Source organism: Xenia sp. Carnegie-2017, unplaced genomic scaffold (genome assembly GCF_021976095.1).
Source record: "Xenia sp. Carnegie-2017 unplaced genomic scaffold, XeniaSp_v1 HiC_scaffold_14, whole genome shotgun sequence".
Classification (NCBI taxonomy): Eukaryota; Metazoa; Cnidaria; class Anthozoa; order Malacalcyonacea; family Xeniidae; genus Xenia; species Xenia sp. Carnegie-2017.
This window is the reverse complement of record NW_025813447.1, coordinates 3,141,012-3,167,650: the sequence shown is the minus strand read 5'-3', so window position 1 is coordinate 3,167,650 and position 26,639 is coordinate 3,141,012. Positions and strand designations below refer to the sequence as shown.

Sequence of the window (26,639 nt, the reverse complement as noted above, 5' to 3'; positions counted from 1 at the left end):
AGTTATAATGTTAGTCATTGACAGTTATAATGATAATCAATGACAGTTATAAAGATAGTCAATGATAGTTATAATTATAGTCAACAACAGTTATAAAGATAGTCAATGATAGTTATAATTATAGTCAACAACAGTTATAATGATAGTCAATGACAGTTATAATGTTAGTCAGTGACAGTTATAATGTTAGTCAATGATAGTTATAATGTTAGTCAATGACAGTTATAATGTTAGTCAATGATAGTTATAATGTTAGTCAATGACAGTTATAATGTTAGTCAGTGACAGTTATAATGTTAGTCAATGATAGTTATAATGATAATCAATGACAGTTATAAAGATAGTCAATGATAGTTATAATTATAGTCAACAACAGTTATAATGATAGTCAATGACAGTTATAATGTTAGTCAGTGGCAGTTATAATGATAGTCAATGACAGTTATAATGTTAGTCAATGATAGTTATAATGTTAGTCAATGACAGTTATAATGTTAGTCAATGATAGTTATAATGTTAGTCAATGACAGTTATAATGTTAGTCAGTGACAGTTATAATGTTAGTCAATGACAGTTATAATGATAATCAATGACAGTTATAAAGATAGTCAATGATAGTTATAATTATAGTCAACGACAGTTATAATGATAGTCAACGACAGTTTTAATGATAGTCAACGACAGTTGTAATGATAGTCAATGGCAGTTATAATGTTACTCAATGATAGTTATAATAATAGTCAATGACAGTTATAATAATAGTCAATGACAGTTATAATGTCAGTCAGTGACAGTTATAATGTTAGTCGGTGACAGTATAATGTCAGTCAGTGACAGTTATAATGTTAGTCAATGACAGTTATAATAATAGTCAACGACAGTTATAATAATAGTCAATGACAGTTGTAATAATAGTCAATGACAGTTTTAATGATAGTCAATGACAGGTATACTGATAGTCAATAAGAGTTATATTGTTAGTCCACGACAGTTATAATGAAAGAATGTTATTTGCAGTGTGGTGTTTGAAATTAAATAAAGATATGATCTTCGCACTTTGCTGGACAATTTAAGCAACTGTCTTATGAACCTGAAAAATTCACGTGACTCAACGGGATTCGAACCCATGACGTCTGCGATGACAGTTATAATGTTAGTCAACGACAGTTATAATGTTAGTCAACGACAGTTATAATGTTAGTCAACGACAGTTATAATGTTAGTCAACGACAGTTATGTTAGTCAATGACGGTTATAATGATAGTCAACGACAGTTATAATGTTAGTCAATGACAGTTATAATGATAGTCAACGACAGTTATAATGTTAGTCAACGACAGTTATAATGTTAGTCAACGACAGTTATAATGTTAGTCAACGACAGTTATAATGATAGTCAATGACAGTTATAATGTTAGTCAACGACAGTTATAATAATAGTCAATGACAGTTGTAATGTTAGTCAATGACAATTATAATGTTTGTCAACGAGAGTTATAATGTTAGTCAACGACAGTTATAATGTTAGTCAACGACAGTTGTAATGATAGTCAACGACAGTTATAATGATAGTCAATGACAGTTATAATGATAGTCAACGACAGTTATAATGATAGTCTATGACAGTTATAATGTTAGTCAACGACAGTTATAATGTTAGTCAATGATAGTTATAGTGTTAGTCAATGATAGTTATAATGAAAGTCAATTATTGTTGTAATGATAGTCTATGACAGTTCTAATAATAGTTAATGATAGTTATATTGATAGTCAATGATAGTTATAGTGATAGTCAGTGATAGTTATAATGAAAGTCAATTATTGTTGTAATGATAGTCTATGACAGCTCTAATGATAGTTAATGATAGTTATATTGATAGTCAATGATAGTTATAGTGATAGTCAATGATAGTTCTAATCATAGTCAATTATAGTTATAATGATAGTTAATGACAGTTCTAATGATAATCAATGACAGTTATAAAGTAAATGGTTTGAATCTGGGAGTATCTTTACATGTTTTTGGATGTAGATCGTCCAAGTTAGTAGAGTCGTAATAAGGACTGTTGGTGTTCTTTTAACTGACGTTTCGACAACCTTGGTAGTCGTCTTCAGAGTCAAAAAATGATTAAGATGACTACTGCTAAGGCAAAATTATATCGCATTTCCTAGGTTATAACAAGAGTTGACTGTATCAAGATAGTAAAAGTTCATCTTTAGTATGAACTTATTTGACATACCAGCTATTTTTTTGGGTCCATTACTTGTGAAAATTGGTCAGCAAAGCTCACAATAGTATCGTTAAGTATTCTTAAGTGGTGTTTTTGCAACGTTGAACAAATATATTTTCTCTTGTGTACAGTTATCAAAAATTCTTTCATATTTGGATAAAGTCATTTTGTTTTAGGTTTGTATTCAACTCAAATCCCATGCAATCACGGAATCGGCGCTCGACTGACAGCGATACTTCAATGCCGGTGCATGCCGGGATAGGCCGGAGACCGCATAGTGTTAACCATGCTCTCTTACCAAACTCACCTTTACCGCAATTCTACTTGGGTTATCTTCTTTATTTAAGTAAATTGTACAAGATCAAGTCATACTTTCAGGTAAGGTGAATCTGGGCGTCATATAGTTTTATGGATGTTATTACATAGGTATATTCAACTGCCTGCTTTGGTTGTTGTTACTACGTAGGTATTGCAACTAAACTTGATGAAACAGAGACTTTGTCGTGGTGACAAACTTAAAGATGGATTTCAAAATAGCAAATACCATGGTGAATGGTGATAATAACAATGTAATAGTTCTTAAAAGAACTGTTTTAACCAGAACACTAACCCAACAATTCAAAGGAACCGTTATTTACAGCTAGAAAGAGACACTATGCATTTCGGCAGACTACTCGTCAGGTGTCAACGTCTGCTAAATGAGAACCTCCAAACCATGCTATATTTATAACGTTACAAAAGGTCAATGTCATCCCTACTTTTAGAGATGACACTTAAAACAAAGACAGATTAAACACGTAATTCTTTTGACGGCAAAGGACAGGATTAGTCAATTTAATTAATACCGACTCCATGACGCGTAGCTGGAATAACGAGCGACATTTTAATAATTTTAAAGTTTTCATCAGAATAAGCATTGGCAGCGAGTGTTGCTTAAAGATGTTTTCAATCGCTGAATCACATAGACTCGGATTTTCCTTTACACCACGTTTTGGTAGTTGTCGTAAAGGAACGTTTTTATTCCTGACAGAAGCTGGTACATGCTGTTTTATTCTTTCACTCAACCTTTGAGAAGTCCTACCTACATAGCGAGCATCACACTCACATTTAAACTCGTAGACTACATTGCTTGATATTTGAGCAGGGAGAGACTCTTTGGGAGTGGGTGAAAGAATAGTTCTTTTTGATAATATAAAGACCACATTGCATGCAAAAAACAAACTCTCAGTGATATTTTTAGTTTCCTTCTCGATGTCATTAGAGGCCTTACCCATCCAGGGAAGTTTAAGGAAAACAGGGCACTTGGCCGGTCCGAAAAGTTTATTCCGTTCATTGTTAGTGGATAAGAAAAGTTTGTCTAGCAACTTTTTTTGATATCCATTTAACACAAAAATATTCTTCAGTGAGATAAGATCACTATCAATAAACTCTTTTGAGGACAATCTATGCGTTCGCTTTATCAAACACTTCACTAAAGAAATCTTTTCTCTATGCGAAGAGAAAGAGTCAAAGCGTGTGTACAAACCAGTGAAAGTTGCATAGAGAAAAGATTTCTTTAGTGAAGTGTTTGATAAAGCGAACGCAAAGATTGTCCTCAAAAGAGTTTATTGATAGTGATCTTATCTCACTGAAGAATATTTTTGTGTTAAATGGATATCAAAAAAAGTTGCTAGACAAACTTTTCTTATCCACTAACAATGAACGGAATAAACTTTTCGGACCGGCCAAGTGCCCTGTTTTCCTTAAACTTCCCTGGATGGGCAAGGCCTCTAATGACATCGAGAAGGAAACTAAAAATATCACTGAGAGTTTGTTTTTTGCATGCAATGCGGTCTTTATATTCTCAAAAAGAACGATTCTTCCACCCACTCCCAAAGAGTCTCTCCCTGCTCAAATATCAAGCAATGTAGTCTACGAGTTTAAATGTGAGTGTAATGCTGGCTATGTAGGTAGGACTTCTCAAAGGTTGAGTGAAAGAATAAAACAGCATGTACTAGCTTCTGTCAGGAATAAACCTGTTCCTTTACGACAACTACCAAAACGTGGGTGTAAAAGTGAAAATCCGATTCTATGTGATTCAGCGATTGGAAAACATCTTTTAAGCAACACTCGCTGTGCCAATGCTTATTCTGATGAAAACTTTAAAATTATTAAAAAATGTCGCTCGTTATTCCAGCTACGCGTCATGGAGTCGGTATTAATTAAATTGACTAATCCTGTCCTTTGCCGTCAAAAGAATTACGTGTTTAATCTGTCTTTGTTTTAAGTGTCATCTCTAAAAGTAGGGATGACATTGACCTTTTGTAACATTATAAATATAGCATGATTTGGAGGTTCTCATTTAGCAGACTTTGACACCTGATGAGTAGTCTGCCGAAATGCATAGTGTCTCCTTCTAGCTGTAAATAACGATTCCTTTGAATTGTTGGGTTAGTGTTCTGGTTAAAACAGTTCTTTTAAGAACTATTACATTGTTATTATCACCATTTACCATGGTATTTGCTATTTTTAAATCCATCTTTAACTAAACTTGAGTGTTTCCTACCTAGGTGTTGCTACCATCTAGGTATTGCCTACCTAGGCTGCTGCCATCAAGATATTGCTTACCTAGGTTGCCTACCTAAGTTGCCTACCTAGGTTGCCTACCTAAGTTGCCTACTTAAGTTGGCTATATAGGCTGCCTACCTAGGTAGCTACCATCTAGGTATTGCCTAACTAGGTTGCTGCCATCAAGATATTGCCTACCTAGGTTGCCTACCTAGGTTGCTTACCTAGGTTGCCTACCTAAGTTGCCTACCTAGGTTGCCTACCTAAGTTGCCCTTCCTAGGTTGCCTACCTAAGCTGGCTACCTAAGTTGCCTACCTAGGTTGCCTACCTAAGTTGCCTACCTAAGTTGCCTACCTAGGTTGCCTACCTAAGTTGCTTACCTAGGTTGGCTACCATCTAGGTATTGCCTACGTACCTAGGTTGCCTATCTAGGTTGCTACCAAAGATTGTTACTACCTAAGTATTGCAACTCACCTGCTTGAATTTTGAATAGTGACCTGGGATATATCGGGACATCCATCCATGGGACAGCCATGTTGTTAGGTTAGTTCCTCAAACCAATGGCCTAGAACCCAATCTACTTGATGCATGACTCTCGCGAAATTCTAAAGTTACAAGTGGTGCAAGCCGCCATTATGAAAGGTCGAAAAACTCACGATATTTAGGACTAAAATCTGCTTCTTCCACGTTGATATACAGTTGCAGTGTTGATAGTCTAGGTTTTCTTTTTAAATGTTTAATAGGACTGGTGTTTTAAACTTTCTTATTTTAATTTGGATTGTGAGTTTTGCTTTTTTCCGCTTTCAAGATGGCCTTCTTGTCTGTCCTTGACCATTGACGCTGTAGTTAGACAACTAGGGGAATGGGTTCTAAATCATTTTCTTAAATTCAATGCGCCAAGTATGAACTCAGCCTAAATTCTTTTCCTTGCATGGTAACATGCATTTTTTCCACCAACATGGTAGACAGTGAAAACACTCTTTGGTTTGTATTGTTTTCGTCAAATTATTTTAAAATATTTTGAATGAGTTCGGATAGGGACGGCATCAAGATATAGCTACCAGCTTTGTTGCTTGGTTTCATAATTTTTATCATGTTGTAAATTTTCGTTGCAGTCACGTGCATTCCTTACTGTGTCAATAATTACACATCAACCGGATGCTCTAATCAATACAGCGGTTTATGTTCCCCCGTTTGTAAACGGGTTGTGTGCCCTGATTGTCCATCGAGATGATGTGGAAAGAATACGGTTATACCAAAAAACATAGAAAGAAATTCCACCTCCTGATTTTCGGTATTTTGGACAATAATTGCAGGCTTAGATTGTTTTGGAAAACGTCTTACGTCGTCGATAGCGATTTGATGGAATAAAATACAGTCGTCATCTGTATGGTGAAGTGCTTTTTTATTAAACGACTTACACTCAAAGAAACTGGTAGAAAAAATGGGAAATTAACAATCATTTCAACCTGTGCAAGATTACGCTGCATCATTTTAAAGAATGAAATGGCTAATGAAATGTATATTTTGCTGTTTTGCAAAAAAAAAAGGGATGCAAATGCAGTGATCCATTGTAGCCAAAATTTTAGGACTTACAAATGTATAAAACAACCTATTTTAGTTATGTAAAAAAATGAAGCATGCATACAAATTATAAATTTAATTTACATTACTAGGCAAAGCTCTCGTCAATGAAATGTATTTCCTTCAAGATTTAATAGAACCAAAATTAATTAGGTTTCGTTCATTGTCTTTTGTGTGAAAATGTATGAACTATAGCCTTTTTTGTGAAAATGCATGAATTATTGTCTTTGGTGTGAAAATGCTTCAATTATTGTCTTTTTTTAAATACGTGAGTTAATTGTCTTTTGTGTGAAAATGTGTGAATTATAGTCTTTTCGTGAAAAACTGTCAAAATTTGTAAAAATGCATGAATTATAGTCTTTGTGTGAAAATTTGTAAAAAGTGTGAAAATGCATAAATTATAGCTTTTGCGTGAAAAGTTTGAAAATTTTTGAAAATGCATGAATAATAGTCTTTGTGTCAAACTTTGTAAAAATGTATGAAAATGCGTGAATTATAGTCATTTTGTGAAAAGGAGTAAAAATGTGTGAAAATGCAAAAATTATACTCTTTGCATGTAAAAATGTTAAAATTTTTGAAAATTCATGAATTATAGTCTTTTTGTGAAAAAGTATGAAAATTTCAGAAAATGCATGGATTTTAGTCTATGTGTGAAAACTAAAGAAAATTTGTAAAAATGCTTGAATTATAGTCTTTGTGTGAAAAAATGTGAAAATTTGTGAAAATACATGAATTTTTGTCTTTGTGCGAAAAAGTTTAAAAATTTGTGAAAGTGCATGAATTATTGTCTTTGTGTGAAAATTTGTAAAAATGTGTGAAAAATGCGTGAATTATAGTCTTTGTGTGAAAATTTGTAAAAATTTGTAAAAATGCATGAATTATAGTTTTTGTAAGAAAAAATGTCAAAATTTGTGAAAATGCATGAATAATAGTCTTGGTTTGAAAATTTGTAAAAAATGTGAAAATGCATAAATTATAGTCTTTGTGTGAAAAAAATTAAAAATTTGTGGAAGTGCATGATTCTAAAATATTCTCGCTCTTTTATCTTGATCCATATCATTTAACCTTTTATTTATTTTATCTTTCGCATAAATAACATACTTCTTCAACATTTCCCGTGATAAAGGATCAACTCTAGTGGTTGGACTTGATTCGTGAAAAATATAAATAAAGAAAAGCTGAATTATAAAGGTAAATCCTACATCATTACGAAAAAAGTGTTTGAATGCAATGATGATTGATAAGGCTGGAAAATATCTGGCAACGCAATTGAGTAACTTTCCTCTCCTTTCCTCCATTACAGATCATCACAGACTACGTATGTCTGCAGTATGATATTATTTACTATCGATTCAATATGAAACATACCATTTCAATATCTTCATTGTTATTGTTTTTGTCGCCTTTTTGCTCTCAGCTTGGATAACATTTTACGTGACTTTCAAAGGAAAACTTTGCGAGAAGCTGGACCTGCAAAAGTACATTTATTAATTATTGCGAATTGTGCATGCCCTAAATCATGAAATGTTCACAATAAAGTCTACACTATTACAAAGAGCAATCATCCACCTCCATCCACACTTTCCTAACTTCGTGATCAAAGATTTCCACATGCATTGTAAGCTGCTACATAATTGTAAACTCCACAAAGCCAATTAAAATTTTCAAGTTCATACTTGTTGAGAATGTATAAAAATTTACTGCTTAAGTTTTTCAAGAACTTAAAATCGCTTACGTTTATGTGGTGCGTACAATCCAACGAAACATGGCTCCAAATTAATTAAGACTAATTTCCAGTCCAATAAAATACTATACGTTAATTAAGCATTTAAAACTTTATACAATATTTTATACTTCAACCTATTAAAACTTACACAGTTTGAAAAATATACCACAACAGTTAATTAGTTTAAAAAGAATATGCTATAAGAATTAATATATTTAAAAAATATACTACAGCAATTAATAAATGTAAAATGCACCTGCATTGGATCAAGAAGATCTCACAAAATGTCAAATCTGGGAAAAATGAGTCTCACAAATCGAGCTAAAACACACCAAAGCACTTCATTAAAACAAAAGTAGCATTTTGCCAAGTTCTTGTCGGATACATGATCGTAGTTAGTGTGACATCTTCGTTTTCTGAAAAATTCATACATGGGTCGTAACATAATGTATGAGCTATGTTGTTTTATGTGGGTATGCACGAATGGAATGGTATAATACATGAGGATGTATTGTGTTATGTGGGTATTCACGGATGGAATGGCATGAAATATGAGGATAAGCTGTATTATGTAAGTATGTACGGGTGGAATGGTATAATATATATCAGGATATAGTGTGTTATGTGAACTTTTAGTGGTATTATGTTGTGATAGTAATGTGTTAGGACACAGGTGATATTTGCTGTATACAATAAGCTAGAAACAAAATACCACATCTCTGTAGAGAAGTAACAACACCAGCCTTTTAGAGATTGAAAAACTTTGCTCTTCCATGGCTTCATGAATGCTCATTCCATCATCATCATTCATCTGAGAAATGTAAAAAGACATCGCCCATATAATCCCAACTAACTAGACAAACAGCTAAAAATTTTAATTAAGAACTGTTTTCTTGAAGACATGATACTATAAATCAATAATGTTGTTCGTCCATCGCAAGCGATGATGACCTTGACAAGTTAACTCAAGTACTAGAAGACTGTGTACGGTAAGTTCTGAGGTGGCTAATAAGCCAAATCTTGGCACGGAAGGTTCTCGAACACGAAAGGCAAACCAGAGATGCATCTGATGTTGAAGCCCTGGCTGCTCTTGATTTCCGCAGCTCACGTTTCTGTTTGGCTTCCACAGTCCGCCTTTCTTCTGATGCTTGACAGCCCTTGAAGATGAGATCGCGCCAGGTTGATCGGTTCCCTGCAAGTTTGTCCCATATTGCGGTGTTGATGTTAAAGGACTTCAGTGAGGTCTTTAATGTGTCCTTGAACCGCTTCTTCTGGCCTCCGACTGATCTTTTGCCGTTGGAGAGCTCACCATAAAGCAGTTGCTTAGGTATCCGCTCATCTGTGAGCAGTTGAATCTATGTCACATGCAATTCCATTTGAAGAGTGTTAAATGCAATGCGGTGTTTAAAATTAAATGTAGATATGATCTTCGCACTTTGCTGGACAATTTAAGCAATTGTCTCAAGAACCTGAAAAATTCAGGTGACTCAATGGGATTCGAACCCATGACTTCTGCGATCCCGATACAGTGCTCTAACATTCAATTTCATTTCATTGGCTGGTATTAAGAACTCTCTGATTTAACAAAAACAAATTGCTCTTAAAAAAATTGTCGTCTATTTAAAAAGCCTAATGACTTTTGTGCTACCACGATATTACATAATTATGAACTATATAATTTATGAACTATGTTTGTAGAGCAGGAGAACTTGATGTAATGATCGCTAAATGTAACTTTCAAATTGAAAAATTTGCAAAATCTTTTTTTGAAGCGTGTGCCATAAACGTTTGATTTCCATGGAAAAGCAGACACGCTATTTAAACACACGTTCCCAATACACGTTTACATCGTTTTAAGTTCGTGATTTGTGCAGACAAAATCAACGAAAGTAACGCTATGCAAGATATACAAAATTTACTTAGCTTTTTGGGGGAGATTTTACCCGCTGAATACAGCGCAAGTCTTCAAGTAAAGTTTTATCCACTGTATATACCATCTGCTTTCTGAAAGCTCAATCACACTCATTGAGTGCGACCCAGAAGTCTCGCTCCCACTAATCAATGCCAAACTTTCATGCGGAGTGGAGTGAAAACGTCGTCTTCGAATAGTCATGAGATGATTTTAAAGACTCACTCAATGACCATGTCTTTGCAATCTATAAAAATACTGGTGTACTTGTCTTAAAGCTTTACCAAACTATAAGCTATAAGGTCTACGCTTCAAAACATATCACTAATTCAAATATATCGATTCAATTTCTGATAGACAATTTTAGGTAAAGTTTTTATAATGCTTACATCGTCGATATACATAGTATTTTCGATGACGCATGTATGACGCATCATTTTCTCTATATCAATTCACTGGAGGGCAAATAGCGCACACTTGTCATAAAAACGTGCCATAAAATGTTACAACCTCAAAAATTACAGATATTGAGAGCTTCGTAGGTAAAATGCATGAATAGCACACAGCGGGGTGGTACTTTACATGATCAGTATTTATGATTCGTTCCGAAATGCAATGAACTGCAATCGTTAAACTATTTATATTAAGTCTGCACTTAATGCTCTTTGAGAAATTATCTAAATTACTGATCAATCCACTGTAACTAAAGAAGCCTGAACGAAGTAAAATTTCGAAAGCTATTTATTATTTATGTTGTGCTCGTGGAGCGATGTTTCAAAATAAAACGGACAACTACTTCACTGCTATATATTTTCAATCACTTAAATCGTCATTCTACTAAGTATGACCGATGTTGTCTACGCATTACGATGGTTGGAGTACATTTGTAAACACTCATGCCTCTTTGCTGTTATTGGAAATAGTAAAAATATTTGCTAAATCGATGTAAATGTTGACGACGTTCAACACATTAGAGAAGAGTTTTGGACTGGAAGAAGCTCCTCTGATAGCTAAGCATGCCAAGCTGTATGCTCGATATGCTTTAAGTGATTGGTTGTATCAATTCTATATCGGATCTGGATGATATATTTGTCAAGTCCAATCGTTCCAAGAAAATACAAACTAAAAATGCCACACGACTTCCACATTTAGTAATCCGTTTTGTCATTTTTTAGCCGATCACACTGCTCTAAGAAAAATGATCAAATCTTAAGGAATCATTTTATTCATTTCATCAAAACTTATTACAATAGTTGGAATCTTTCCACATGTTCCCAAATACACGCTTTGTGGCTAAATGTTTTTTCCTATTGCGTTTCTGCGTACAAAACTCTCAAAGTCCTAACGTTCGAAATTGTTTACATTTTTGATTATGTCGTAAGTACACTTGCACACTCTTTGAAGCTGTCGTAATTAAAGAGGCGAATTTGCATCAGCTCAACATCTTTCAAGGAAATAAATAAGAAGCAATGCAGGTTTCGCGTTTTTCAATCAAATTCAAACTAACAAGGTTGACATTTATTTACCACTGAGAAAAATGTAAATCAGTCCAAAAGTAGTACAATATTGGAAAAGTACTAACGAACATAAGCGACAAAGAACAACCCAACGAACGACAAGGTGCAGTTTACAAAATAAACTGCTCCGACTGCCACGCCTCCTATATCGGGGAAACTGGCAGAAACTTAAACATAAGACTTACTGAGCACAAACGAGCTACTAAGAAACAAGACAAAACTAATCACATTGCCGAACGTCACCGAATCACAAAGCACAACATTGACTGGGACTCGGCAAAATGCATCACTTACAGTACTGACTATAGACAAAGGCTTACATTAGAAAGTTGGTATACCAACTTGGAACAAACCCCCCCCTGAACAGATCACAGCAATTACCGGCACCTTACAAACGACTTATTCACAATACAAACAAACGATCAACTAAAAACATTACACTTCAAACTAATTCACAATGACAATACACAATTGACACCTACACACTACAACTAAAAACGTCACACCTAAATCACACATCACAACTAAAAATAAAATATTTCACTTCACACTAATCCACAATGACAATACACATTTCCTGTACACACAATACAATGACGTAAGAACCAGACAACAAATACGGCTAACCTGACGTTTACTCCTCATTTGACTCTGAAGATGACTACCGCTAAGGTTGTCGAAACGTCAGTCAACAACAACAAAAACAGTCCTTCTCAGGACTTTATTAACCTGGACGATCATCATTTACAAACTTATAACGTCGTTTGTCGTCTAAACGCTTTGTGAAGAGTAAAATCGTCCTTCACGGATAAATCGAACGAAATTTTCTTCTGTAAATGAACAGATTCAACAGAGTGATGATGAAATGAGATTAACATGTCAAAGCAAAACCTCTCTGTTAGTTCATTATTTGAGTTGTTCACTGACTAATATTGATCCCAGACATGAGAATACCAATACTTGTCGTAACTTTTTCAGCTGGTTGCTTTCCCAAAACCACAGATTGGCTATCATGAAGTTCCTTCAGATACTTGCTACAAATTTGTGTAAATATATTGCCATGGAGCCATATCGCTACACTTGAGCATTAAGTTTTCAAGCATAGTAACGGGGCTCATTAAGTAAACTGGTTCTTCTTCAATCCTACAATACAAAAATAAATTAATTTATTGAGTAAATTACATTAAACCTGAGCATAGCAGAACCTTTAACATAGACAGCTTTATCAAAACATGTGCATATACTAAGTTCTTCATTTTGCATTATTCCACATTGCTGATTGACTAGATTCTTCTAAAGATGAATGTCTTATTGAAGCGTCATCATTAATGTGCTCTTGGTCAAGCTTTTTATCGCTCTTAATGTTAATCTCATGTTCATCTGGGCTGGTAGTTATTTCTACATTTTCAAATAACCTTTTAGTCTCTGCTTTTTCTTCTTCAGGTAGGCTTTTCTGTTCTTGTAGGGAGCCGATTATAGTTTGAGTGCCTTGATCTTTTTCATTAAAAAATTGCATAATGTGCAGAAACTTTTTAGGAAACTCCAAATTCCTCAATGTCAACATTTTGAGAGTTACATGTGACGTCAACGAAGCCCCGATGTTTGCAAACCGTGTTCAAAAGTCGTTTGCAGGACTGGAATATCCTACACAGGATCTTCCTTATTAGAAGGAATTCATGAATCAAATTCAAAACGATCGCCAAGCTGTTAATCTTTAAGATGGATTTCAAAATAGCAAATACCATGGTGAATGGTGATAATAACAATGTAATAGTTCTAAAAAGGACTCTTTTAACCAGAACACTAACCCAATAATTCAAAGGAACCGTTATTTACAGCTAGAAAGAGACACTATGCATTTCGGCAGACTACTCGTCAGGTGTCAACGACTGCTAAATGAGAACCTCCAAATCATGCTATATTTATAATGTTGCCAAAGTCAATGTCATCCCTATTTTTAGAGATGACACTTAAAACAGAGACAGATTAAACACATAATCTTTTTGTCGGCAAAGGACAGGATTAGTCAATTTAATTAATACCAACTCCATGACGTGTAGCTGGAATAACGAGCGACATTTTTTTAATAATTTTAAAGTTTTTATCAGAATAAGCATTGGCACAGCGAGTGTTGCTTAAAAGATGTTTTCCAATCGCTGAATCACATAGAATCGGATTTTCACTTTTACACCCACGTTTTGGTAGTTGTCGTAAAGGAAAAGTTTTATAAAGGAACTGTAAATAACGGTTCCTTTGAATTGTTGGGTTAGTGTTCTGGTTAAAACAGTTCTTTTAAGAACTATTACATTGTTATTATCACCATTCACCATGGTATTTGCTGTTTTGAAATCCATCTTTAAGTTTGTCACCACGACAAAGTCTCTGTTTCATTATTTAAGAAAGTGCTGTTAGTCTTTATTTGCAATTTGTAAATGTAGATAGTTAACAGTCAGAGCAGTTTGCATTTCTAAACGAATCAAAAAAAATTTCGTAAAATATACATGCACCTGTCTTTTTTCAAACGCAATATCAATTCCACGTAAAGTGATTGCAGGTAAAGATAATTCTTCGAGATCTCTATAGGACGTAAAAAACATTAGTTTTGTGGGTGTAATGACAATACATGTATTACAACGGTTCTCAACGAAGAAACTCTTACCTGCCCGTCAATGATGGAGAAATTTTTCTCAATGTTATTACTCATTATCTACTCAGTGTGTCAAAGTTGCTTTTCCCCCCACAAAGACACTCGATTTTTGACTCTTTATTTCCGCCATATCATCAAAAAATATTGCAAATGCAATTTAAGTTCAAAACGAAAGGTACTGGCTACATCTAAAATATGTGTTTCAATTTTATCACAGTATAAATCAGGGTGTATAACACATGAAAACAATGGCTAGCTTTTTAAATTAAAATCATTAATCTATTAAAATAAAACAGCTTAACAGGTAAGAATATGTAAAGCATATAAGACAGCAGCATATTTAGATTAGAAAGTTATACTAGCCAAGTAGCAAATTGTCTCCTAAATCAAACCGAATAAGCCATCTATATCTACTTGTGTGTATTATGAGTTTCATCTATGCAGGTCTATTTTATTTCACAAGAAGTTTCGGAATGTTATTGCTTGCATGGTGTTTTTTAAAATGAAGTGACTAAAAATTTGGTGGTTATAATTTGGGGTATATACAGTGAAATTTTATAGACATTCATGCATGTGTTTGGTTGGCTAATGGTTGGCTTATTTCCTTAACCAAACTATTATCTATATTTATGAAATGGTCATCCTTGCAAGTGTTGCTGAGGATAAAATCGCATGAAGCAGATCGAATTGCCCGACACATACAAGAAACGAGAGTGGATCCTTAATTATAACAAGGATGATCATTTAAACAATAAGATCACTTTATATAACTGACATGTGTACTTCAGGCGATTGAAAGCCGATTAAAACTGATTAGAAAACTATTACATTGCATCAAACCCACGTAATATCTGCTTCCTTTTTGTAAAAAATATCTCTAGGAGTTTTCCATCTTAATTTATTTGTTTCTAGAATCCTCTTGGCTACTACGTTTATCTCGCAGGCTACTTTCTTCATTTTTTTTCTAAAATCTTCAGCCTGCTCCAACTTCCCATCTTCTTTATACATTATGTAAAGCAGCTGATAAATTTCAACTAACCATGGATGGTTTTCTGAAAACAAACTTCTGATCATGTCCAAAGCTTTCAAAAGATTTTTCTTTGCTTGTTCAAGTCCTCCAGCTTTAAAAAAGCAGAGACCAACAACTGCTAAGGTAATGGCAATCCCAGGATTATTAGTATCGTCAAGGACACATTCCATCATCATTTCAAGAGCTTGCTGTGCGCAGACCAAAGCAAAACTGGAATCTGATGGTTTTTCTAAAGACAAGCATCTGGCTAAATTTCTTAAAACAATGGAAATGTAATTTTTTAAGCCAATTTTTTCGTATATTTCCTTTGCATTCTCTAAACAGTTTCTTGCTCCGACGTAATCACCATTCTCAATCAAGCAGAGCCCAACGTTCAAACGAGATCGAGCAACCAAAGAATGGTTTACACCAGGAATTAACTCACTTCTCATTTTTTGGGCTTGGCGAGTAAAATCGAGGGCTTCTTTCTTCAATCCAAGACTCAAGAAACATAATCCCAGGTTATCAAGTATTAGAGCTTGGTCAAGGTTATAGTTGTCAGCAACGAGTGTGGCTGCTTTCTTGTAAAGGTCGACAGCTTCTTCAAATTTTCCTTGTTCCTGCTTGCACCATGCCATGTTTGCTAGGACACGTGCAAATTTCTGCTTTTCGTCGATGCGTTTCTTAATGAAATATTCATTTGCCAGTATTTTATTTAAATACATTTCTGCATCAACATAACGAAAAATTACCAAGTAACATTTTGTTATTTCATTCAAGGCATCAACAAGTAGATCATCACTCTTTGGGTCATCTCGGTAGTGAAGTAGATAGCACACGTTAGATTTAAACAATTTTATTGCTGTTTGAAAGTTTTCCTGATTTTTATGGCAGTTTGCGATTTTATTAGAAATCCTTAGCAATGTGAGATCGCTGCTGACTTTCTTTTGCAAACGTTTGCTCGTTTGGTACGAAAAGATTGCTGACTCATATTCTTTCTTTTTTTCGTAAGCACATCCAGCAGAGTAAGCAAGATGTGCAGCAACACTCAACGTGGATTTCTGATCATTTTCTCCTTTCTCAATAGACGTGTAAACGACAACCATTGCAGTGGCAACAACATCGACGAGAAACATGTCGTTCTCAAGCTTCTCTCTTTCCATGGCTTTTAACATCTTTTTGGGATTGATTTCATCAAGCTTGAATTTTTTTAAGCTCTTACCTCGCGGCGACAACCTTTGAAACAAAGTTTTCTTATGTCGATTTTGCTTAACAACATCGTTGAACACCGAGTTCCCATCAGTTGACACTTTCACAAAATACCGTAACCAACTTAAAAGACCACCGTTAGAGGGAATTTCCCATTTGGGAGACAAGGGGGTGCAATTGAAACTACAGAAACTATGTTTACGTGTTCAACATCTCTTCCAAATAGTGACTTTGCTCGCGGGATTGCTGGTGCCAAAGGATAATTTCCGCCGACACATCCGTCTACATATATTGCATTGCCAATTACGACTGGAGTGTCAAAGTAAACTGGAGCATTTGAGGATGCAAGCAAGACTTCGTAGAACTTGTAATCCCGGTAGTCTTTACTTGCTGTATCAAACAGTACGAGATCTTCGTTTTTACCAAGTTTCCTTGTAACAGCTCCTGCAATGTTTTTCAAAGAATTCTTTCCTCCCATATCACTTCAGCTGCAATCACCAAACAGATCATACAATGTTTGCTTAACGTTGTATCGTGAATATGGTACTATTGGAACGCGAGATAATCCAGGTGCGTGAGAGAAGACGTGGTGTAACCATGACTTTTTGAATATCATCTTAGTTTTTGCACAATACATCTGAATACATTCCTCAACAGTCATCCGTTTCCTTTCATAATGGTCGTTTCCGACTTTATTTCCCCCAACTAAACCAAATGCGATCAAACTTCCTGTACTGGTACCAACTATCATATCGTAAACATCGGTGGGATGAATGGGATCCTTAACTGCTTCCATGTCCTTGATCAAACGCTCTCGAACGCTTTCATCTTCTAAGAAATGCACTTCATTTTCATCAATGTCTTCGTTCACAAGGTAGTCTACCCTTTCAGGATTCGATGACACAATTGTTGCTAATCGGAATATGTCGTCCAAAATCTTCAGCTCCATCACACCTTTACTTCCTCCACCAACGAACGACAGTATGGCAATTTTCCTTTCTGTTGAGACCATTTTCTCGTCCCTGACCTGAATATCAAAAAGTGTCAAAGCCATGTCATTTAATGATTACAATCAACACTCCCCCTATCTTTCACTCGATCTCATTTACATAAATTCAAGCAAAGATTTTATTGATCTTTGTTTACCGGTACGAAGCCATCACGACACTTATTTCTTTAAGAAATTTTCAAAACACGCACGACCTGAGTAATATACAAGATAATTGACCCAAGTTGTGTTTAGGGAACGGGGCATTCTGAAAAGGCGCACCGATAACACTAAGATAACATTTAGCCCTAGACACCCTAATCACGCTCAAGCTGTCATTCAGCAAATATTTATGACCAAACATTTACCACGATGCTGCAAAGGGCAATCGTTTATCTTTAAATTTGAAAACCATGATTGCAAAGTTATTATGCAATAATTAAGAGAGTGCAAATAAACAGTATTATTTCTCTCCACAAAGTTTGGAAAACGTCTTGTATCCACTTTGTACAGTATTTAAACGAAATCTGTATGTATGTCAGTGTGTCGGCTAATAGACAGCGCAGCTTTTAGCTCATTGCTACGTGCAGTAGGCCAATTGGCTGCATAATTTAAGCTCGATTTTTGACAGACGACGGTTTTTGAGTGCGAAGAGCCCATTCCATATTTTCCTAAAAGTCATGCGAGTGATTTGATCGAGAATTAATATAAAGAAAAAACACTGTCGTAATCTAGAAAAATGCCAACACCAGTGTAATTGAGTAAATACATTACGTAGTAATTATAAATTAATAATAATGGTATCAGTCATCGCCTCATAAACTGCTCCTCACAATAGGTATGTATTTCTAGAGTCTTAAAACTGCATGCTGAATAAGAACCAAACTATCAAAAATTGAATCATATCTGTCAGGAAGATTTAGCAGAAGACAATTTTCAGAATCTCTTTCAACAACAGGAGCTAAGACATTCGATTTTGCTGTTTTTACCACTGCATACCTTTTACTGTGAATTCTTTGGTAATAAAATTTAAAAAAACTATATTTTCGACCATTCTTTGAAAATAACGTTGTTTGACTGCAAAAGCCTCCCACGTTGCAAGTATTCTCCTCATATTTTGACACGTCTCAAGTCTCATTGTTATTTGACGTTATGTAGACAATACAACACGTACGGTGCTTGCAAGTCTCGAACGGAATGCCCCGCGGCTATCCACAGAAATCCAAAACAACCGCAAGTAAACACAACTTTCATAACTTTCTATCTGCCCTTAAAGGACATCACTGATTTTTTTAGAAATCCGTGCCTACAACCAGTCAACTTTAGTTAATGAATGTTATCTCGCGTATGTATTAAGCTATTTTTACGAAAAATCTTCTCATTGTCGTCCGAACTATAGCCCTGCGTTGTCCCAACTAAAGGGTGTGAAATCGATATATCAGACAACATTCATACCTTAGCTTTCTTTATTTGGAGGACATTCATTTCAAAAATATCTCACTAAAACATGACGCTATCCGTTGCTTCATTTAATAGTTGCGAAGCTAAAATGCAGTCTTTAAATAAATGCAGTCTTTAAATAAAACAGTTGTATTGCAATTATACTATTGACAAATGGATAATTTTGTAAGACTTTCGATAGTTGCTCAATAATTTTTGACGTACATTTATAAATAAATTATGGTTTTACCAGTAAAAGTAGCAGTAATCCTCTAAAAGTACAGCCAATACACAAATATGACGCACCTCAATAATTTCCTTGAATGTTGCTTGTATTCCTTGATGTATCCTTGTTTGTAAATATTGTTAAGGAAAGAGTTGTGCTCCTTTAACACTTAGGATCTTAGGACGGTGGTGTTTGTACTCGTTCTGTTCACAGTTTGCTTTTATACAAACAGTTTGATCATGGACATACCAAATTGTTCTTACCTACTAATAGCAACCACACTTATATATGGATATAAACGTGCCTAGTAGCTACTAGGGCACAATCAATAGCCGTAACGGGTAACTATATATTTAGCATGGCATGTCAATTGCAGGCTCTTTCTTTGTGCAGACATTATGGCCAGAAGAAATCTTTGATTTGTGTAGTTTTATATGCTGTTTTGCAAAAATCTGTTATTTCACATGTTTTAGAGTGTATCAAAATTGCAGCAAAATTTTTTCATTGCAACTGTCATTATAAGCAAAATTATTGATTTCTTTAGAAAACGAATCTCATTCATAGTTTTTCCATTGAATGAACACAAAAATATTTGCATTGTGGGAGTAAAAAGTGTGCTGGCTTCGCTACTGATCCACAACTAGAAAATAGCAAGCAAATAATACTGTTGGAATTGTATCTCCAGAATGATTACACAATCCAACTATCTGAAAATCATTCATCAACTCATAACTGTCATTTGTATACCAGAGGACAGAGTTCCTTGATGTATCTTTGATTATGAACATTGTTTCAGGAAGGTTTTAAGATGATACGATGGCGGTGTTTGTGTTTGCTACAGTTTAACCATTTATATTCATGTCTTAATTTTGGCAACTTCTTACGTAACTAAGATTGCACGGGTCAAAAATTGCTGAACAATCGAGAGTCCTAATGGATAACTACATTGTATGCAATCCATGTTAATTACACTTTTCTTCTTTACCAGGAATTATATTTACAATATTATGATGAAGGCTCAAAGCAACGAGTCGAAAGCTCAATAAAAATCACTTAAAATCCGGAGAAACTTTTATCTTTTATATAGTATTATGTGTATATATATACTATAGAAAACTATGATTAAAAAAACTACTTTTCCTTGCACTCCTTACATTGGCGGTGATGGAAATTGCTTTATTCCAACGGCCACATTTTTATTTTATTTATACATACAACGTAACAAACAAACGTCACCCCCCTAAATCACATAAATTACCTGCAATAGAAACATTAAACACGCACGAACTTATCTCACTTTTACTATTTTCTCCCCCCGGTCTACAAATTAAGACAGTTACCAAGATTGATAAACGATTCAACAAAATTCATCTTCATGAGTAAATATAAATTGATGCTTTATGCTGTGTGTTTATTTACCCAGCATCATAGAAATTATAAAAATACTCACGTACAGCAGTACGTGTCGGCTACAGACAAAAGATCACAAAGACAACTTGATTGCAAACCACTAATTGCTGACATCCTGCCGTCACTTTTAAAGGTAGATTGTTTAATTTTCTGACAACAAAAAGCAATGGACTAGATTCCAAAAGTTTAAGTTCGAGTATTTTTTCCTGATACAATACGCAATTTATAATTGTGAATAATATAAATCATATAAATTATGTTTGTAAAAGAATTGAACTTGATCGTACGATCGTGTGACTTTCAAATTGTCAAATTTGAAAATTTCTTTGTAGAAACGTTTGTGTTTATTCAAAGAGACGTTCACTTTTTACTGACACGATTACAAGCCAATTAAACACACTTTCACAAGTTATTCTCATGTTAAAAAATCATCGAAAGCTAACGCTAAGCAAGATATACCAGCATTTACATACACAACAGGGGTCTAACTATACACGCTTCTTTTGTATAATAATTAGATCTTTTGAATCTTTTAAAATATCAAACAATTGTTATTTCAAATTGTTAAAACTGAGCTAGAACTAGAGAATCTACTTTACATGGTAAGGATTTATCATTGGTTTTGAAATATAATTAATTGCAATCGAGAAACTATTCATATTAAGTTTACAGTTTTTGCTTTTTGTGAAATTTCCTAAATAGCCAATAACGAAGATAAATTTTAAGTGCTATTTCATTGTTTGTAAAAGAATTGAACTTGATCGTACGATCGTGTGACTTTCAAATTGTCAAATTTGAAAATTTCTTTGTAGAAACGTTTGTGTTTATTCAAAGAGACGTTCACTTTTTACTGACACGATGACACGCCAATTAAACACGCTTTCACAAGTTATTCTCATGTTAAAATATCATCGAAAGCTAACGCTGAGCAAGATATACCAGCATTTACATACACAACAGGGTTTAATTATACACGCTTCTTTTGTGTAATAATTAGATATTTTGAATCTTTTAAAATATCAAAAAGGTGTTATTTTAAATTGTTAAAACTGAGCTAGAACTAGAGAATCTACTTTACATGGTAAGAATTTATCATTGGTTTTGAAATATAATTTATTGCAATCGAGAAACTATTCATATTAAGTTTGCACTTTATGCTTTTTGTGAAATTTCCTAAATAGCCCATAACGAAGATAAATTTCAAGTGCTATTTCATTCCTAGATACGTTGATGTAAATGTTGATGAGGTATAACACACTAGAAGAGTCTTTGACTAGAAAAATTTGTTCCTTTATTAAGTAAACATGTAAAATTGTATGCTACGCATGCTTCAAGTAAATGGTTGTTTCACTTTTACTTTGTAAATTTTTCTATGTGAGCGTAATTTGGTAAGAAAAATGAAATGTAACTGTATATAAATATGTGTAAGGTTTGTCGGCTTTATTTGAAACAAAAAATTAATTCAACTGGTAGAGAAGCTTCCAATAAATCAATCTGATTGCACATATTTGTCGGAATCTACTTTTCCTATTTCAAATCTAACAAAGTTTGTGCAGCTGATACGTCTTCTGTCTTTTGATGTAGTTTTACTTTCACAGCTAGATCTAGAAGTCGTCTCGATGCTTCTCTCAATGGAAATACTCGTTTGATTATGGCCTTAGACAATCTGTTTTTATTATGTATTATTTCAAAAGACAAAAATATGAAATAAATACGTTGCAAATACTTATTGGTAAAAGTAGAAAAACATATTAGAATAGCTTCAAAACATATTGGAATAGCTGGAATCTTTTTAAATGTTCCCTCAATAAATTGGTTGGAGGTTATAATATTATTTTACTATTGCGTGACGACACGTAGAAAGGTCTCAAAGTACAAACGCTCGTGATTGTTTACATTTTTAATTATATTGTAAGTACATGTGTCTGATGCTGTAGTAGGTAAGCGGTTGGTTTGGATAAGCTCAACATCTTTCAAAGCAAATACTTAAGAAGCAATCCAGGTTTCTTGTTTTTCATCAAACTCAAACTAACGAAGTTAACATTTATTTACCGTGGACAAAATTATAAATCAGTCCAAAACTACGTGTCACCGTAGGAGGCACGCAGCACTAAACTGAAAAATGAGGTCAACCGGCCTTTGTGTAAAAACACTTAGTCCATTCATTTCTTGTAGACGCGCTAATAACAACACAAAATAATGTAATTATAGCTGCACGATAAGTAATAATTAGTTTCCAACCACGCATTTACATGCCACGCAAACACTTGTGTATGGGCAAATGGCAAATGTATATAAAAAATTTCAATAGTTAAATGGCCATATTGCAAAGTATATGTAACATATAAAATATAATGTATTAAATTGATTGGCTGGTCTGGTAAAACCGTAATCAGTTTACAGCTAACATCCTCACATAAACAAACAGTAATTATATACCAAATACAAAACAATTTTGTCAATAACATAACATACAGCCATAGAAGACGAATAAGTCAAAATATTAATGCTAAAGATATATGAGAAGAAACACATACTAATGAGAGTCCATTTTCGTGTTTCCAGCTCATCATGCCAAATGCCATTAAAATATTTAGTATCCTTGAGTTGAGTTTTTATCCATGTAGCAATAGCTTTTGGATGATAAACATGTCCAATGAATACATTTCTTTAACAATTAAAATGCACTTTTTGCACCATCAAATTCTTTCGTATTGCTGCTGCCTACTTCGTTTGCCCGTAAAGATGAAATACCTTCATGTTATGCCTGTCTAATTATATTATTATAAGAAATTAAGTTTATGTGCTACAGATGTATACATTAAGTATAATTAAGAATAAGATGATAGAATACTAATGTTTGTCATAACATCAGCTGGATGCTTTCTCAAAATTGAAGGTTGGCTATACTTCATATGTGAAATTTCCTTCAAACTTTTGGTACGAATTTGTGCTTCACATGAACATAAGAGTTTTAAGAAGGTGATAGACAAAAAAACACTGACTCATTATGAATACTACATGGTTTCTTCATCAATCCTATCATACAAAATAGATTTATTGAGTAATTTACATGAATCTGAAGCATCATCATCATCATCATCATCAGCCTGTCACGCCACTGCTGGCGGATGGCCTCCACATCTTTCTCCACTCTTTACGGTCTTGGGCTCTCTGGGTCCACATGCTGCCCGCTCTCTGCTCGATGTCATCTCTCCATCTCCTTTTTGGTCTTCCCTTGCCTCTTTTCTTGTCCCACGGGGTCCATTCGGTTGTTTAGCCTATATAAATATCATAGTGCACCAACCTTATATTGAGTTTTTTGTTATACATTTGTCCATATCTCCCGATTGACTAGATTCTTTAAAAGAGGAAAAATCCAATGAAGCATTATCTTTAATATGCTTTTCGTCTAGCTCTTCATCGGGTAGCATCTACATAGGCTGGCAAGTTTTTTCTTCTCGTGCGAGCTGCTTGTCTTTTGAAGGACCTTGATATTTTTCTTTAAAACTGTTGCCTGTTGTGCACGAATTTTTTGAAAAAACTACAAATTCCTGAATGCCAACAATTTGACTTTGTCACTTTCTCTACTCAGTGTTGTTGGAAGTTCTTCAGCGTGAGGTGGAGGAAAAGCCGAAAAGCAAACTTTACATGAGATAGTCTTTAACTGAGACAAATCACCTTCATCGTTCCTAGACGTAATTTTACTGGAAAATTGTTGATTTCAATAAAGAAAACGAGATCCATTCTTTTGAATGCAGCTTGATTTACATTAACAGTTCTGTGTTTGCGATGTTAAACAACCTGAGGAACAATTCAAGATAAATCAATTGTACCACAGCAACATCCTTTAAATTCCATTTCATTCCATAGGTTTTTGCCAGCTCAAGATTCACGTTACAGCATCTTTGTCGTCATTTGCATGCTTTGTAAATGTATATTGAAAACAGTCAGGGCATTTGACATTTCTAAACGGATAAAACCAATCTTCACAAAATACACACTTGCCTTTTTGAAACATCGCAAATCATTTCCATGTTCATTGATTTAAGGTACAGATAATTTATTTTTCAAGATCTCTCAAAGGGACGTAAAGACATTAGTCAATGTGAGTGCATGTAACGACATTATGGATCCATTACAACGATTCTCGAAGAAGCACCTCTTACCAGCCTGTTACTCATTAGTCATTACAATTAATATGTCCAAGATGGCTTAATCTTTATGAAGATACTCAATTTTCGACTCCTCTTTTCCGCCGTATCATTATTATATTTCGAAAGTACAATTTGAATTCAAAACTCTAGGCTCTAAGATGTGTTTACACTTTTGCACAGTGTACACAATGAGGTTGCAAAACACAAAAAAGACAATGGCTAGCAATTAACAATAAAATGATTAATTCCTTAGGGATAACAGAGCTCGACAGATTGTAAAACGCATAAGACAGCAGCACATTAAGATTGGAAAGTTGTATTATAGCTCCTTCAACATAACAAAACAATTCGTCATTATAATAGTCTTATCCTGCACAATATATGTGTGGTCTATACATAACTACAGTGTTCGCAATCGTTTCCTTAAATCAAACCAAGTGAGCCAAAAAAATCTACTTAATAAGTGTATCAGTGCTGGTTTATTTTTTCATAAGAAGCTTCACAACGCTATGGAATTAACAAAAAATTAGTGGTTATAATCTGGTACCTTAAACAAAGCGGAATTTCTTAAACAATAATGTACATGTGTTTGGTTAGACATCGAGAAAAACATCCTTAAGTTGCTTTGGCAGAACGATGATCAATATTTCCTTATTTATATTTGTGGAATAGTTATTCATGCAAGTGTTGCCAAAGATAATATGGTAAAGCAGATTAGCCTAAACATACAAGAATGGTGAGTGGATCCCTATTTACCAAAAGGATGATGAACTCGACAAAACGATCGCTTGATATAACTGACATGTGTACTAATTATTATTTTCTTCAGGCTTTAGATAATTGATTATAAGAAGGAAGTATACATTACGTCAGACCCACGTAATATCTGGTTCTCTTTTGTAAAAGATATCTCTGGGACTTTTCCATCTTAATTTAATTGTTTCTTGTATTTTCTTGGCTATTCCGTTTATCTCACAAGCTATCTTCTTCATTTTTTTTCTAAAATCTTCAGCCTGCTCCAACTTTCCATCTTCTTCATACATTATGTAAAGCAGCTGGTAAACTTCAACTAACCATGGATGACTTTCTGAAAACAAACTTTTGATCATGTCCAAAGCTTTTAAAAGATTTTTCTTTGCTTCTTCAAGTCTTCCAGCTTTGAAAAAGCACAGACCAACAAATGCTAAGGTAATGGCAATCCCAGGATTATTATTATCTTCAACGACATGTTCTTTCATCATTTCTAGAGCTTGTTGTGCGTAAACCAAGGCAAAATGGCAATCTGATGGTTTTTCTAAAGACAAGCATCTTGCTAAATTTCTTAAAACAATGGAAATGTAATTTTTTAAGCCAATTTTTTCGTATATTTCCTTTGCATTCTCTAAACAGTTTCTTGCTCCGACGTAATCACCATTCTCAATCAAGCAGAGCCCAACATTCAAACGAGATCGAGCAACCAAAGTATGGTATATCTTGTGAGTTAACTCACTTCTCATCGTTTGGGCTTGGCGAGTAAAATCGAGGGCTTCTTTCTTCAATCCAAGACTCAAGAAACATAATCCCAGATTATCAAGTATTAGAGCTTGGTCAAGGTTATAGTTGTCAGCAACGAGTGTGGCTGCTTCCTTGTAAAGGTCGACAGCTTCTTCAAGTTTTCCTTGTTCCTGCTTGCACCATGCCATGTTTGCTAGGACACGTGCAAATTTCTGCTTTTCGTCGATGCGTTTCTTAATGAAATATTCATTTGCCAGTATTTTATTTAAATACATTTCCGCATCACAATAACGAAAAGTTACCAAGTAACATTTTGTTATTTCATTCAAGGCATCAACAAGTAGATCATCACTCTTAGGATCATCTCGAAAGTGAACAAGATCGGTCACGTTGGATTTAAATATTTGTATTGCTGTTTGAAAGTTTTTCTGATTTTCATGGCAGTTTGCAATTTTATTTGAAATCCTTAACAATGTGAGATCGCTGCTGACTTTCTTTTGCAAACATTTGCTCGTTTGGTACGAAAAGATTGCTGACTCATATT

At 34.3% G+C, this 26,639-nt stretch overlaps 1 long non-coding RNA gene across 1 annotated transcript; it reads left to right on the top strand.

The window, feature by feature from the left end:
- Positions 1-2,112: 2,112 nt before the first annotated feature.
- Positions 2,113-6,490, top strand: LOC124434382. Its single transcript, XR_006944761.1, has 2 exons — positions 2,113-2,609; positions 5,895-6,490. It is a non-coding gene; the product is annotated as an uncharacterized LOC124434382 (long non-coding RNA).
- The last annotated feature ends 20,149 nt before the right edge of the window (positions 6,491-26,639 follow it).